Source organism: Grammomys surdaster, unplaced genomic scaffold (genome assembly GCF_004785775.1).
Source record: "Grammomys surdaster isolate TR1022 unplaced genomic scaffold, NIH_TR_1.0 126178, whole genome shotgun sequence".
Lineage (NCBI taxonomy): Eukaryota > Metazoa > Chordata > Mammalia > Rodentia > Muridae > Grammomys > Grammomys surdaster.
Genome location: NW_021620984.1, coordinates 6,515,411 through 6,522,820, shown reverse-complemented (window position 1 = coordinate 6,522,820; position 7,410 = coordinate 6,515,411).

Below are 7,410 nucleotides of genomic sequence, written 5' to 3'. Positions count from 1 at the left end.
AACCTAGGACTTCATACAGAGCAGATGTGTTAGTTAGCTTTTTACCACTGTGACAAAACACCAGAGAAGAATAAGGAATGATTTATTCAGCTCATGGCTGAGAGGTTTCCCTCTGTGGTCACTTGGTTCCATTGTTTCTGGACTGCTGTAGGGCATAGCACCATAGCCATCATGATAGAGAAAAAAATGTTTACTTCATGGTAGACAGGGAAGAAGAGGGAAAAGAGAAGCAGATATGGTCCCCAAGGTCATGTCCCAATGACCCACTTCCTTCAACCAAATTTTACTTTCCATAGTTTCTCAATGATCAATCAAATTATAGACTCATAAAAACCAGGAGTGGTGAAGCATGCCTGTAATCCCAGCATTCAGAAGGTAGAGGCCAGAGGATCACAAGTTCAAGGTCACCCTAGACTACATATTGACTTTGAAGTCAGCTTGGGATACAAGAAACTGTGGCTCAAAACAAGCAAGCAAGCAAACAAACAAACAAACCAAGCCAAAAAGCAGTCAGTCGTGAACCTGTCAGTGGGCTGGTCCATTGATGAGATCAGTTTCCTCAGGACCCAGTCACTCCCCAGAGCTCACCATGAGTTAGTTATAAAGCTCTTAGCTTTGGGAGGATATTTTAGATGTTGTGATCTTTTCATTGAGCTACACTTCATCCCAGTGTTTGTCTATCTTAATGGATATTCTCCATTTGCCAGTGTACACTGAAATCTCATGAAAGTAGTCATAGTGATATCTCAGCATCAGGACCAGTGGTCTTCGTAAGTGCTTCCTTTTATGAAATGAAGGAGAAAGGACAAGAGTTGATGTAGCTGCACAATGAGCTCAGGACTTTGATAAGACAAGGCCAGGACCTTGTGGCTTAGGTATAGGTTCCAGGTAGATAGTTTAACTGCTATGTTGAAGGTTCTGGAGCTGTAGAGGTGATGGCCCTCATGACCTTGTTCGAATACAGTAGCTTCCTATCTTCTGAAGACTCTGGAGTAAGACCTTACAGGACCTTACAGGAAAGTGTTTGTCCTTCTTGGGATCTGCCAGCATGTCTACTGGTTACAAAACCCATAATTGGGGTCAAATGTCAATGCAACCCGACTAAAGGAGGAAGGGCTGGTACCAAGCAGGTCAGGCAGTGGCTGACACACTTTGGCTGCAACTGGTGAGTATGTTTGATTGATAATCATGCCCGTGTTGGAATGTCAGAATGGAAGGAGACTGGCTTAGCTCCCTGGTAGGAGTCTTAGGAAGCAGGTCTAGCACACTGATTATATAACTCTGCAATTTAGAAAAATGCAGTGGATTGCATGAAGTGAAGTCAAGATAGAGGTTTCAAGGAGTCCGAGAAAATAACGAAATGTTGAGAGAGACAGAGAAGCCAGCAAAGGTCTCTCTGTGAGAGTAGCTGACTGTGTGTCTTGAGAAGATGCTTCATTTTTGAAGGAGACAAGGACGCACTGGTAAGGGTCCCAGTATCATCAAGAAACTCATTGTACTGTCTTCTTAGGTCAAATCTAACATGCAATGATGCCATAGAACACAGGTCTATTTAACAGCTCCAGGGATAAGAGAATCATAAAACATCAGAGACCAGAAAGCCCGAGAGACAGCTCAAGGATGAAGAACACTGGCCGCTCTTCCAAAGGGCTGGGGTTTGATTTCCAGCTCCCACATTGGGTAAGTCATGACACTGGTAGCTCCACCTCTAGGGGATCTGACATTCCTCTTCTGGCCTCCATAAGGCACTTCTACACATGTGTGCACATATATTCTCATGTACACACACACACACACACACACACGCACACGCACACGCACACACGCACACACACAGAGTCCTTGATAACATCTTACATTGAGTCTTTCAGTTCTCTCAACTCCAGAAACATTCTTCCACTGATTCTGCCCCCCTCCAGCCCCAGGTGCCATTGCCTCAATTCTCGAATATGTGATACATTAATCAATCACACCAGTTAGCTGGCGGAGTCCCATCATTGGCTCTGTGAACAAGAATGTCTTGACTCCTACATAATACTTATCATGTAGGAAAAGCCACATGGGCCAGCAAGATGCTCAGCAGGCAAAGGCACTGTTGGGTTGGTGAGATGGCTCAGCTGTTAAAGGCTTGGCTCACAACCAAAAATATAAGTAAAGGCATTGTCGGCGTAGATTCATGACTTGAATTCTTTCCCTGGGACTCACATGGTGAAAGGAAAGAAACAACTTTGGGAAGTTGGACCTTCACATTTGGGTGATGGTTTATACACACACACACACAGACACACACACACACACACACACACACAGAGACACAGACACACACACACACACACACATACACATGCACACATGCATTCATGAACACACACACACAAGAAAAAAGAAATTAAACAAATATTAAAGAGGAGTCTCTCCGATGCTCCTGACACAATCCTCTTTTGACTGAGATAGATTAGTGACGTCCTTCAGAATTTATGGAGTTCAAAGACCGGCTCCTCACAATCTTGTCTAACTTACCTCTTAGCTCCTATAAAATGAAGACGGATATGAATGAAACATGGCCCATGACAGTGGACAGTCACAAATGCAATCACGTCACACCCAATTTTCCCTTCTGCTCTAGGTCCCATGTCTTTATCAGAACACACTAACACAGACCTGGCATGTGGTAGGTAGTTACTGATCCAGAAAACACCCAATCGGGAAGGAGAGACTGTTAGGGAGTGACCTGTAGTACACTTTTACTGGCTCACCCTACGGCGGCGCCTTCACATGCTAGTGTACTGTCTCTCGCTCTGAGGATGTCAGAAGGTATTTTATGGCTTGTCAGGCTGTTTTGCACGCCGTGGAATACAATCCTTGAAAACATGATGAGGACTTTGGCTAAAGTCTGTGCTCACCGTTCTGTCGGATGCTAAGCCAACACTCATGTTGAGTCAAAGCTGCAACTCAGAGAGTTTGGACTTGAGATCTAACAAATGCATTTCTATTAAACTATTGGCAGTGTGTCCCTGCCAATCACAGAAGGGTCTTTATGGATGGCATTGACTTCATCAAAGTCGTCTAGAGATTAAAATTTTGTGTGGCCATCTTTTTTCTAGGTTCCCAGCATTCTTCAGCTTGACAGGCTCTCCACACTGTCTTTAAACTCCCACAGGGAATAGTGTATAGTTTGTGGCAGCTCAGTTATGTGACATAGTTACATATTTCATTTTCCTTCAACTCTCACTGAGAGCCCAAGGCATCTCTATCTACCTGCTTGACTGTAACAAAGACAGGGAATGCATTAGCTTTAAAGTGCATCTTTCCTTTATTTCTTAGCAGGGTTAGGGATCAAATCCAAGGCCTCATACCAGCAGCCAGCCAGCCAGCCAGCCAGCTGGGCATTCTACCACTGAGCCCCAGCCACAGTCCCAGGCACACTCCTTTGGAGTCACAGTATAGCTTGTCTCTGGTTGATGCACATCTGGTATTCTACCAGCTTATATACCTGTGGTCATAAGAAGCATTCAGCTTCCCAAATAATCTTTAATGAAACAAGAGAATGTTTGCTTTACCTAACATGGCTTTTCAGAGATAAATAAAATGTAAAGAACACAGGGTCTTTTTCCTGGGATGCATCGCACATATGCAAGGAGAGGATTTGTGTTCTCTGTGCCTCAGCTCTCCTGTCCCACGGAGAAGAGAGAGATCTGCCAGCAGGAGAACTTGGGATTTGTTACTCTCACTCTACCACTGATCCGGTGTGATGTTCACCCAGGGTCCTCTAATACAGATGTTTTGCCAGAAGTTTCCTTTTCTGTTTCCAGTGTATAATGTCATCCATGACTGATTTTATGCTTCTTTTAAAATAAATTGCATTTATTATTGTTGTTGTTTGTAGCGGGATATTTTTCCTGCAAATTGGGAGGAGCTAAGATGGGAGGAGTAAGGAGAGAAAGAAGAGGAATAGGAGAGGAAGAGGAGAAGGAAGAGGAGGAGCTAGGGGAGAGAGCACGAGAGAGAGGGGAACATGGAAGTGAATGTGCACCTGTCTCTAGCAGTCAAAGGTGGTTGGTATATCTAGGTTGGGTATTGGGTTATACCTCTGTGTGGGCATCTTGTTATTGAACATTATCAAATATATAAAGCCTTTGGATAAACTAATCATTAGAGTCTCATTCCTACCAGGCCCACATGGATGGTGGGATGGTCTGGGCTCAGCCAAGCATTGTGGAGACAGCATGGTAGATTGACAGAGCAATCTCCAATGCTGGCGTCTTGTGGGTGGCAGGGCTGGTGTCTCTGACTGCCTGAGTGGATGGCCGGAGCTGAGCAGTGGTGGTATGCCACAGCCACTCCTGGCCGAAGGCCTAGGCTAGTCGGAAACGTGGTGGCTGATTAAGAAAAGCCAGACTGAATGGTGCCATTTTAAATATCTCCTGCAACAGTTGTTGTGTGTATGATGTGCATATGTGGGCTCTTGGGTCATAGTACTTACATAGCAATCAGAGAGCAATGTGGACTCAGCTCTCTTCTTCTGTCTTTATGTGGGTTCCATTTAGAAGCTCTAGCTTAGGTATCAGGCTAGTACAATAAGTGACTTTACCCTCTTCACCATCTCACAGACCCTGGTGTTGTGTTATGTTATGTTATGTTATGTTATGTTTTGTTTTTTTGGTTTTTTGAGACAGGGTTTCTCTGTGTAACCCTGGCCATCCTGGAACTCACTCTGTAGACCAGGCTAGCCTCGAACTCTTGAACTCAGAAATCCTCCTGCCTCTGCCTCCCAAGTGCTGGGATTAAAGGCGTGCACCATCACCGCCCGGCTATGTTATATTTTGTTTTGTTGTTTTGGCTGCTGTTTGTGTGTTTAAGTACTATTCCTATAAACTAAAAAAATTTATTCATCTTTAAAATAATCAATATGAGTGTTTGTTTGTCCTGCATATGTGAATGCACACTGAGTGAGTGCTGGTGCCCTGGGAGGTCGGAAGAGGGTACATGATCCCCTGGAGCTGGGGTTCCAGGCCTTCTTGAGCTTCTCTCAAGAGTGCTGGAGATCAAACTTGGTTCTCTTGGAAGGGCAAGTGCTTTTAATCACTGAGCTATCTCTCCAGTCCTCATTTTTAATGGCCGTAACCCTGTTACTGATCCTCTTTCTTGCTTTCCATGACATAAACGATTAGTTTCCTACCTGGAAGATAATAAATTTTTTTTACCCTTGAAAACTTCCTGTGGGTATTAGAAAGGTCACCTAGTTTCTGCAGAAATGATGTAGACCCCTTGGATCTTTTTGTAGATAGGCAAGCTGGGTTTGCGCCCTTATGTGGCAAAATTTCCATCCAGACGTTATACTGGAACAAAATGTTATGGGGCCACTTGCTGGAAGAAATTTAATTTTCAGAAAGTCCTCGTCCTGCATCCAATCCCCACTTTCCTTCTCGGTGCTGAGGGAAGTCATCACCAGCACACAGTTACTTGTCCCGACATGCGAGAGTTCACATTCTGCATGTGCACTAGAGCCTTGTTGATTACCTAGCTGGAGAGTGCTATTCTGAACTGCGATACAGACGGTACATTTTCATTATTGGTTTTATGCCCCAAGAGACCATTCTGGGCCACCAACCCACTTCTGTGAAATGAAGGTAAAATGTAACACAAGAAGAAAAATTAAAAAGCATATGTAATGAACACTATCACATACATTAATGGGAAGCACGTAAGCCAGAAAGCAGGAGAGCATACTTACTGGATGTTAACATCCATCAACACGATTAACATAGCTTGTAGGTACACGCAACCTTGAAACCTAATCAATATCTGGCATTTCTGTGAAAATCGTGGGTTTTCTTTTATTTGTAAATGTATGTTTTGTAGATAGGCAGGCTGGCTTGTAGCTATCTGCTGAAGCTGCCTACAGCCTGGCATGATTCTGGAAGTGACTTATGGTCTGAATTACAGACTGTCCTGTGGTTTCTGTCACCTCTGGCAGTTATAAAGATTGAGCACCTTTAATCCAAAAATTCAAAACTGGACACGCTCCAAAATCTGAAATAGTTTGAACGCTAATGTGATGCCACAAGTGGAAAATTATACCCTAAGAAACGTCCTTCCTGGAGTTTGCCACAATGTCAACCAACCAGATCCCCCAGAGCTCCCAGGGGCTAAACCACCAACCAAAGGGTACACATGGAGGGACCCATGGCTCCAGCTGCATATGTAGCAGAGGATGGCCTTGTCTGGCATCAAAGGGAGGAGAGGCCCTTGGTCCTGTGAAGGCTCCATGTCCCAGTGTAGGGGAATGGGGTGGGGGATGCGGGAGTGGGTGAGTGTGTGGGGGAGCACCCTCACAGAAGAAGGGGGAAGGGGCATGGAATAGGGAGTTTCCCAAGGGAAAACTGGGGAGGGGATAACATTTGAAATATAAATAAATAAAACAACCAGTAAAAAAAGAAACTTCCTATGTTCAATGGTTAAGAATGCTGTATAGAATTATCCTCATGAGATGTTCAAAAGGTGAATGTGAAACATAATTTAATTTGGGCCTTATACTTTTTCTTCATTCTCCAAATATCTCATTATATATGCTAATCTTCCAAAATCTAAAAAATTTCCAAAATCTGAACTTCTTCTATTACCAAGTATTTTAATTAAATGATATTCAGATTGTATAAATATTTGTCTAGAATTTTTAGAAGTTTCATTTTTCAGTTTTGTTTTTGTTTTTTGTTTTTTTTTTTTTGAGACAGGGTTTCTCTGTGTAGCCCCGGCTGTCCTGGAACTCACTCTGTAGACCAGGCTGGCCTCGAACTCAGAAATCCACCTGCCTCTGCCTCCCAAGTGCTGGGATTAAAGGCGTGCGCCACCACTGCCCGGCAGGTTTTTTTTTTTAAATGATTAAGCTCTCTGGATTTTATTTTAATGTATGATTCAAAGATATCACTTCTCCCTGAAAATAAATATAATCAGCATTATTTTTAAATACTTTTCCCTTTGTTTAAAATAAATGCCAGCTTTATCATGCACCTTCTGTGTGCATGGCAGATTTTCAGGGAGTCCATTTAGATCAGTCCCTGATTCATGTCAGCTCGGTTTCCTGTCTTTTGCCTCCATTTTAAAAGCTTCATTGGTTGTTTTCTCCAAGGCTTGTATATATTCATGAGGGAGTCACTAGCTTTGACATTTAAAGCTTCAGAATAAGAAGCACTTCACAAATATGGATATAGTTTTTCTTCTGGTAGTTGTATATTCTTATTCCTATTAATAACTGGATATTCTCTGTCTCTGTCTCTGTTTCTGTCTCTCTGTCTTTCTCGCAGTCTCCGTCTCTGTGTCTCTGTGTCTCTGCGTCTCTGTGTCTCTGCGTCTCTGCCTCTCTCTCTCTCTCTCTCTCTCTCTCTCTCTCTCTCTCTCTCTCTCTCTCTC